The sequence below is a fragment of the Propithecus coquereli genome, unplaced genomic scaffold (genome assembly GCF_000956105.1).
Source record: "Propithecus coquereli isolate 6110/MARCELLA unplaced genomic scaffold, Pcoq_1.0 Scaffold40, whole genome shotgun sequence".
Lineage (NCBI taxonomy): Eukaryota > Metazoa > Chordata > Mammalia > Primates > Indriidae > Propithecus > Propithecus coquereli.
Window position 1 is genome coordinate 2005081 of NW_012149730.1, and position 9877 is coordinate 2014957.

A 9877-nucleotide genomic window follows, 5' to 3' on the forward strand; every position below is an offset into this window, starting at 1 on the left:
TTCAGGAAATTGCTGACACAATTATCCTAGATGATGTTGAAAGAAATAACATAATTAGGAATTAGGAAAAAAAAAAAAACAACCACCAATCAAAACTAGAACAGTATTTCTTAGAGTCTGGGTTGCGAATTAGCTATGCTAGAATCTTAACTATTATACTTATTGGGTGTCTATCAGAACCTCTTTTGTCTAGAACTCTTTTTTATGTACTCCTTTTTGTTTTTTGTTTCTGTTAAAACAATGTTTCTCAAACTTCAGTGGGCATTGTAGTCACTGGGGAAGCTTGTGAAAACACAGATTGATAAGCTCCATCATCAAAGTTTTTGATTCAGCAATGTCTGGGCTCTTAATTTGAAAGCACACTTAGGGAACAATTGTTTTTAAATAATGACTTAAGCAAAAATTTTCTCATTAAAATTATTTAGAGATCAGTCAATATGGAATTTCTACAGATCCTATATTCATTACTTAAATAGCGCTATAGCACTATACAATTATTTTAAAGGTTTCCATTCCCTGCTTTGTACTTTTGTCTTTGGGGCAGGTGATTACAGAATCCAATAGGGCTTCTGTTTCAAAGGTTGATATACTGTGGTGTTTTTTATTACTTCTTCAGGAGCAGGAAGACTGATAATAATGACTGTAAATCAAACTATATAGTCACATATCAGTAAGGTGAATGGGAAGGACCTCTGTTCTTTAGAAAAAAACCTATGAAGATGAATGAACATTTGAACCATTATTCTCTAAGATTTTCATATGGAAGTTGTTCCAAGTCTATAATAATGTGATGCTTACATCATCTTAGCAGAAATCTTCTAAGTTAAATGTATTTCAGGGCAATAGCTAAACAGTGGCATCAAGGTATTTCCCTCTACTTTTCCAGAAAAATAAATTCACTAATTGTATAGCAAGTGTTTGTATTAGGGTTCTCCTGAGAAAGAGAATCTATAGAAGCATACACACACACACACCCAAAGAGAGAGAGAATATTATCTATATACACACACATATATATGTTGTGTGTGTGTATATATGTACGTAGGATAGAGAGAGACAGCAAGAGAGAGAGAGATAGAGAGTATGAAAGGGATCGAGTTATTATAAGGTATTTGCTCATGTTATTATGGAGGCTGAAAAATACCACGATCTGGAATCTTCAAGCTGGAGAGCCAGGAAAGCAAAAATTTCAGAGTGTAGAATCAGTGGTATAGATTCCTGCCTAAATCTGAAGGCCTGATAACTAGGAACACCAAGAGCAGAAGAAGAACAATGTCCTAGCTCAATCAGTCAGGAAGGCAGAAGTGAATGCAAACTTCCTCTGCCTTTTTGTTCCATTGAGGCCCTCAGTGGATTGGATGAATCCCATACACATTGGGGAGTACCATCTACTTTACACAGTCCAGGAACTCAAGTGTGATTTTCTTCTGTAAACAAGCTCAAGACACATCCAGAAAGAATGTCTAACCAATTATCTGGGCATCCCATGGCCAAGTCAAGGTGACAGACAAAAATGTCCATCACAAGTCTCCCCATTGTCAACTGGGCACCCATATACCTCTTCTTAAACCATACTTAATGACCGAAAATAAAGACAAAGAAGTCATATTACTGGCTAAATGATGCAATTATCTTGCATATAACTGTCAACTCATCAACACCTTCTCCAGAAGAGGAGGTTAAGTCTTTAGATAACGTACACTCTCCTCTTTAACATCTGGCAACTGAAGTACCATGATATAATATTAACAGTATGTAAGAACTATCTATGATATAAAGGCAACATACCTTACATGATGTGATAAAGGAATATGAGAGAAAAGAAAGATATTTGCTATGTGTATATACTATATATGTGTGTATAAATGTATACACATACTTTAATTACAAATAACGGAGGAAATATTTGTGACAATTATAGTCCTTATTTCAGTAACTGGTCATGTGTTCAAAGCTGGTATTTATGACCTTCTTCAACTACTCATTCTCTATTCCCTTTGCCTACAGCAAGCACTTCAGTGGTGGTAGTTTCTTCCCTGGTGTGGTGACCTAAACATTTATTCCTGATGATTCTTGGTCAGTAATTCTCCGGCCAAGAGTAAGCTGTTGAATTTTCCATTGACCTTAATTACAGGGCATGATAACATTGAGAGATCCCCTATGTAATCTTCTATATTTCAGATATAGCCTTCTTTACCTCCATTGCAGATTGGTAGTCCAAATTCTCCTTGGTAGTCAGGATCACCCCAATCAGCACAATCATTTCTTTCTTTGCCTATTGATTCAGAGGGATGATAATATGAAAGTGGACAGGCGGCAGTCTTAACTTCTGATTGAATGGAGTCACAGTGTGTCTCCTGGAATAAACATTTCCATTTGAACCTAAACCTTTTAGTCCAGCAGAGCATGAAAGTGCATGAATAAGAAGGAAACTTTGCTAGTGGATCACTAGATGTAGTGAGTGGTCTCAGTCTCAATTCTACCATTTGCATTTCTAGACCTGTGAATCCTGCCTATGAGAGAAATAGCACCATATATTGGAAGATAATTGAGACAATCTACGGCCTTCTGGAGCATCTTACTCCAGCTCTGCAAAGTATTGCCACATGTTTGGTACTGTAAATGAGGCTTAAATTCTTTCCATGGTTCTATAATACTGGCTGTTTTGGGACAGTGGGGAAAAAGGTAATATGGTAAGATGAGAAAATTCCATCAACATGATCCCATTTCCCCAATTAATTTGCTGTGAAGTAATTTCCTTGATCAGAGGAAGGCTATTTTGAATACCATAACAACTAATAAAAAATTCTAAAAGTCCATGGGTGGTAGATTAGACAGAAGCATTGTGCATAGGGAAGGCAACACTGCCATGATAAAAAGCAGTCCAATGTAACCAACAGGCCATCTGGTTGAATGGTGACTTATTGGGGACTCAGTATTGATTTCTTCTGCTGGTAGATTTAACACTTAGCAATGTCCCTAGACAGTTCTGCTTTGGTAAGTGGAAGTCTGTGTTGCTAAGCCCATGCACAACCTCCATCTCTGCCATCTGAGGCCAACTGGTATACACAGGATTATCATCCTATCTTCTTGATTACTAAAAGACTCCTCTGCTGAGATAACCTTTTGGTGAACATTCACATGACCTACAAATATTGTCTTAGCCCATTTGTGCTCTTATTACAGAAGACTACAGATTGTTTACGTCATAATAAAAACCCCAGAAATGTACTTTTTTACAGTTCTAGAGGCTGGGAATTCCAAGATCAAGGTACCATCATGTTTGATTGTCTGAGGACTGTTGTTTGCTTCTAAGAAAGCATCTTATTGCTGCAGTATCTGGAAGGGAGAAAAGCTGTGTCCCATAGGATAGAAGGCAGAAAGACAAGTAAACCAAAGGCTGTGTCAAGCCTCTTTTATGAGAGCCTTGATCCCTTATGACCTAATCAACTCTTAAAGGCAGAACCCTCTTAACATGATCACATTGGCTGTAAGTTTTGACACTTGAATCTCGGAGGGGACACATTCAAACCGTGGCATTCTGCCTATAGCCTTCCAAAAATTCATGTCTTTCTCTGATATAGAGTGCATTCATTCCATCCCTAAAGCTCTCAAAGTTTTAACTCATTCCAACATCAACTCAAAAGTCTAAAATTTAGAGTCTCATCTTGATATCATCTAAATCAGATGTGGGTGAGACACAGGATTTTTTCATTCTGAGGCCAATTGCTTTCTAGCTGTAAAATCAAATGAAAATCAAATGAGGCACATGCTTCCAAAGTACAATGGTGGGACAAGCACAGGACAGACATTTCTATTACAAAAGGGAGAAATAAGAAAGAAAAAAGAGGTAACAAGTCTCAAGTAATTCCAAAACCAAAGAGGGCAAACAATATTAAATCTTAAAAATTGAGTATAATCTTTGACTCCATGTCTCATCTTCCAGACACGGTGGGGAGGGTGTTGGGTCCCCAAGGTTTCAAGGAACCCCACCCTCATGGCTTTGCTGGGTGCAGCCCACACCACATCTCTCATGGGCTAAAGTCTAGTGCCTGTAGGTCTCCCTGGCTAGCATGGCATGCTGGATGCTATACAGGTCTATGGTCTTGGGAGAAACCCCTACTGCCACAGACATGCTAGGAATTGCCCTAGTGGTGGTTCTCTGGTGTGGCTCTCCCCCTGTGACAGGTCTCTGTTGGGTCCAGAGGTTATCTGAGGCATCCTTTGATATCTAGGTGGGGGAAGCCATGGCTCCACAGTTCTTGCACTCTGCATGCCTGCAGAATAAGCACCACATGGACATTGCCAAGGTTTACTGCTTGTGCCTTTGGGGAAGTAGCTCAAGCTGCACCTTGGCCCACTTGAAAAAACCTCTGGGGTGGGTGAAGAGCACTGTGCCAGAATTCAGGGAGCAGAGAGTAGATGTACCCTTGGGAAATGAGCCCCAAGGTTTCACAAGTTCCCTGGGCTCCTACTTTGAAGCCATTCTACCCTCAAGGCCCTGGCACCCTTGGCCCCTTATGGGCATGGCAGCCTCAAAGTTTTCTGAAATGTCTTCTCAGTCATTCTACCATTGTCTTGATGATAACATCCAACCTTCTACCAACCAAATCTCCTTAATAAAGGGTCACTTTATTGACCACACCATTGGTTTTCTCTCCTAAATATTCATTTTTATTCTTTACCTGGCCAAGCTCAGAACTTTTCAAATTTTTATGTTTTATTTCCCTTTTAATTATTAATTTCATCTTTAAATAGCTTCTCTCTAATTGCATTTCACTATAGGAAATTAACAGAAACCATGCAGGACTCTCAACAGTTTCCTGCTCAGAGGTTTCTTCTGCCAAATATTCCAGTTCGTTGCTCTTAAATTCTGCCTTTCACAAAATCCTACGACACAAAAACAATTTAGGCAAGTTTTTGCCACTTTATAACAAGGATGGCCTTTCCTCCAATTTCCAATAAGATATTCCCCATTTCCTTCTAAGACATTCTTAGAATATTCTTTATTGTCCACATTTCTACAAACATTCTGTTCATGATCACTTAAGTAATCTCTAAGAAGACTGATGGTTTCTCTTCAGCTCTCTCTTCTCCTGACCTCTAACCACAATCACCCTTAGTGCTCCATTCAGGATTTTCTCAGCATGATTTAAAAACGGTTCCAGCTTCTACCCATTACCCAGTTCCAAAACCACTTCCACATTTTAGCGATTTGTTATAACAGCACATCCATATTTGGTACCAATTTGTGCCTTAGAACACTTGTGCTCATATAACAGAATACCAGAGACTGGGTAATATATAAAGAAAGGTCATTTATTTTTCTATAGTTGTGGAGGCTGGGCAGCTCAAACTCAAGGCTGTTTCGGTTGTCTGATGGGAGTCAAGTATGTGCTTCCAACATGATGCCTTCAACACTCCTCATAGGGGGAGAAACCCTGCGTCCTCACATGGCCAAAGCCGGAAGGGCAAGCAAACTGAATGCTGCATGAAGCTTTTCTTTAATGGCTATAAGCCTAGTTGAATGGAAAGAAGCCCTTATGGTGTAATCACCTTTAAAAGTCCCCACCACTTAATAACATCAGACTGGCCATTAAGTTTCAACAACTGAATTTTGGAGGGGACACATTCAAGTCATAGCAAATACCCACATGATTCTTGTCCGATTACAGCAAGTACTTTTCCCCAAATTTCCTTGTCACCAATTTTCTAAGTCCCTGACCATCCAGCCTAGCCATTAGCCATGACCCATGACTTGGTATATATTCACATGTCTGTCCATTTCTGCCTTCAAGCAAATTGAACAGCTAAGTGCTTCTTTTGGAATTCTTCCACTTGGGAAGATTTCCCTTTATCATTGTCCTTCAGGAATGTCCCAGAAAGAAGCTATAATGCTGCAGTCCTCCACTTTTCAGCAGTATCTGAATATGGTACAGAACCATCTGCATCCTGGCCCAAGTTTTCTGTCCAGTGTCAACTGATCACACTTAACTCCCCATGAGACAATAGGTGAAGGCTGTCAGAGAGAAGGCAATGTAGCAGGATTAAGCACGATGAGCATTTGGGCCACCTCTTCACATAATGTACTTGTGCTTTCAGGGTCTGCTAAGGCCAGATGGCATAAATATATCTTCCATTCAATGATGGAATGTTGTGCATACACAACTGTCTGGGTCGATCAGTCAGAAAACACCCAGCTCTTGATGGGCTTTTGAGGTCCCATGGTAACTTGATCGAGTATCAGTTATTCTTCAGCTTCAAGTAAGTCCTAGAGCAGACTAACAACTTTTTCTCAAAAGAACAGTTATTGGTAGAGGATGATATGACTTTGCTCCAAAATTCTAGGTGCCTATGCTGTTATTGACCTGTATATGTCTGCCAAGTGCTACAAATGCTTTTCCATCTACTACTGCCATGTCAAAGATCTGTAGATCTGCTGGATCATATGGTGCATGAGGCAGAGCAGCTTGCACAGCAGCCTAGACCTATGGTAAAACCTTCTTGAGTTCTGAACTTCACAAAAACACTAGCAGCTTTTCAAGTCACTCAGGAAATGGGCCAGAGTAATAGACCCAACTGAAGTTATTTTGTCTCCATAACCCAAAGAGGCCTAGTAGGTGTTGGACCACGTTTTTGTTTGTAGGAAGATCCAGGTGCAATAACTTTTCTTTTAGATTACAACTGGTTATTCAACATGTCCAATACCACTGGACTCCTAGAAATATCACTGAGATAGAAGCTTCCTGAATTTTTTTTGGATTTATTTCCCAACTTCTGGCACAAAAATATCTTACCTGTAAGTCTAGGCAGTTGCTACTTCTTGATCACTAGATTCAATCAGCATAATATCATAAGTGTAATGGATGAAAGCAATGTTCTGGAAGAGAAATTCAATCAAGGTCCTTCAGAAAATATTTTCAAATCATATATCTAACTTGTATCTAAAGACTTGTATCTAACACATATAAAGAACTTTTTAAGCCAATTACAACAGAAAGTTATAATCCAATTAAGTTGAATAAAATTTTCCTAAGGAATACATACAAGTGTGAAATAAGAGTACAGAAAGAAGCTGGACATTATTAGACATTAGGGAAATACACATTGTAACCACAATGAGAATCCAGAACCTACCTATTGAAATGACTAGAATTGAAAAGACTAGCCATATTGGATGTGGCAATGCAGACATTTTGTCCTCAAAGATAGGCAACAAAATGAGTTAGGAGATAGTCACAGGAAATTTACGGGGGCACCTAATTTAGTTTAATTTTGTGTCATGTTATTACCCAACTCTGCATATCATCCTGTTTCATTTTCCTTTCTGCAGAGGTTTTACAGTGACTCCTGTGTTATCTATGTTATATTTCTCCTACTTCTTTATGTTGTTGTAGCAAAATTCCAGAAAGTATGGTAATTAATGAGTCTACCAAAAATTATATCCTTTACTTTATAACCAAACTAACATCTATGACCCAGGTGGAGGTTATTTTTGTTTCTTTAAAGATTTCTTTTATTGTCAAGAAAGTTATATGTCACTATTTATATGTGAATTATAAATTTATAATAAATAAATTATATTTTATTTCTCCATGAATGCTCATCAACATATTGTTCCATTAATGCTCTAAAGGAAAATCCAAACGTGTTACCACCATTTTCAAAATTCTTCATTAATCCTTCAGTAGTTTTTACATACTTTGGGGTAAAGAACAAATCTCTGCACTACCTTTCAAGGCTCCTTGAGATCCCACTCTTGCTGGCCTCTCTGGACACATTTGGCACCTCCCTGCTTCTCTCTGTTCATACCAGCTACCCTTTCCATTTATTGTTTCTCCAATGATCAAGGCTCTCTGATCATCAGGGTCCTCCAATAATGAAGGCTCTGTTGGTGGTAAATGTCCACAGGCATCACTTTGTAAGAAATGAAGACTCTTGAAGCAAAATGTACATTTTGGCAAGATCTCCAGGAAAATCATAGTCATTACAGTTTGGGAAGCACAGACTTAGGCCACCACCCACTGTGGTCTTTGTCTTTGTTTTTCATTTTCTTCTTCTTCTGGCCTTGTCCTAATTATATTTCCCATCGGATTTCAGATTAAAATGGGAGAACTAGGTATATGCCTCCATATGAGCTGCAATTTGCATGGGAGAACAATTGTACTTGGGGTTGGCTCCCAAAGAGAATCTAACACTTTTGCCTTATTAAAATAGAGTTTTATTGACCTAAGACAAGACCATACTCATCAAAGCATGCAGAGCAACAAATTTTACATATAAACTGCAGTTTGCATAAACATATAAGAAGTGTCACCTTTGGTGGAAATAGTGGCATAAAGTGTTATTTCAACTGACAAAACTAGAATTGTCTACAGTGAAATTATATTTATAATTCCAGAAGTCTATAATATCCTTTGTGTCAACCTGGACTTCTTAGATACATCCAAATCCACAATGCCCAGTTGTCCTACAGGGAATTTGCCCTACAGGGAATTCTCTGGCACTCTTATGGAAATTTCACTTTCCACTCTTTCCTCTTCTGGCAAAAGCACAGTTGTACCATTGGTTGACTCTTGTGTTCGAAAAAAATTTATAAAAGCAATATTTTTCTGAGATTAGGAAATGAAGTCTTCAAAATTAATGACAGCACAATGAATTGCTACCTGTATTATTGGCGATCCTGTGCTATTCTATTTTTTTTTCCATTTTAGAAAGTCTAACACTTTTTAAAGAACTACAATTTCTTTTAAGATTTGGGTAAGAGAGAAATGATTTCTGTAATCTTCATTATGCTTTCTACAAAAGTTAAAAATGCTATTTAATGTACTATTATTTTATATTGTGTGTACAAGTTGTCAAAATAGCGAGGTTCAAATTCGATAACTGTTACTGGATTATCTTTATATTTTATTTTCATGACTACATATGAAAAAAAGGAAAATAGTTTTAAGACTGAATTGCTCTTTTAAAATTATTTTATATTTTATTAACCTTATTATAATGACTATAAGATAGCTTGTGGTTAACTATAACATTAAATGATTTAAAACTGGGTTTAAAGATCAGGACATAATGATTCTTACATTAGAATTATTTCTCATTATGCTGGTAAATATACATCCATTCTTTTTCATTAATCACATTTCTGATTAAAACTTTTAAGTTCAGTCAGTTAAATATTAACTCCTTTATCCTTTTACCCACTCTGACAATAAGTTGACATTTTTGTGTGTGTGTGTGTGTGTGTGTATATGTAAATATGCAGAAAATATCACTGCTCTTTGCAGTATTTATAACTTAATGAGTACACACATACTCACAAATTAAATTTGAAAGTTTTCATCTATTTAGTAATCTGGAATTTTGTGGAGTAAGTCCATTCTAAATATATATGTATTTAACAATTAAAATTATTCCCATTAATTACATATAGATTGCTGTATCAGGTTCCAGTCATTGGTCAATTATATTCTGCTAAAAAACTAGCAGAGAGGAAAGTCCACTCAGGTAATCAGCAGAATTTCTAGACAGTGTCAGTTCCAATCACTATCATAACAAAGGTAAAGAAGCGACTTTTAAATATGGGAAGATGCTGCTCATGGTGGTTCACACCTGTAAGATCCCAGCATTTTGGGAGTTCAAGGCAGGAAGATCACCTGAAGCCAGGAGTTTGAGACCAACCAGAGCAACATAGAAAGACCTCATCTCTCCAAAACAGAAAATTTAGCTCCACACAGTGATGCGTGCCCAGCTACCTGAGAGGCTGAGGCAGGAGGATATCTTGAGTCCAAGAGTTCCAGGCTGCAGTAAGCAATGATCATGCCACTGCACTCTAGCTTGGGCAACAGAGGGAGGCATTGCCTAAAAATATTTT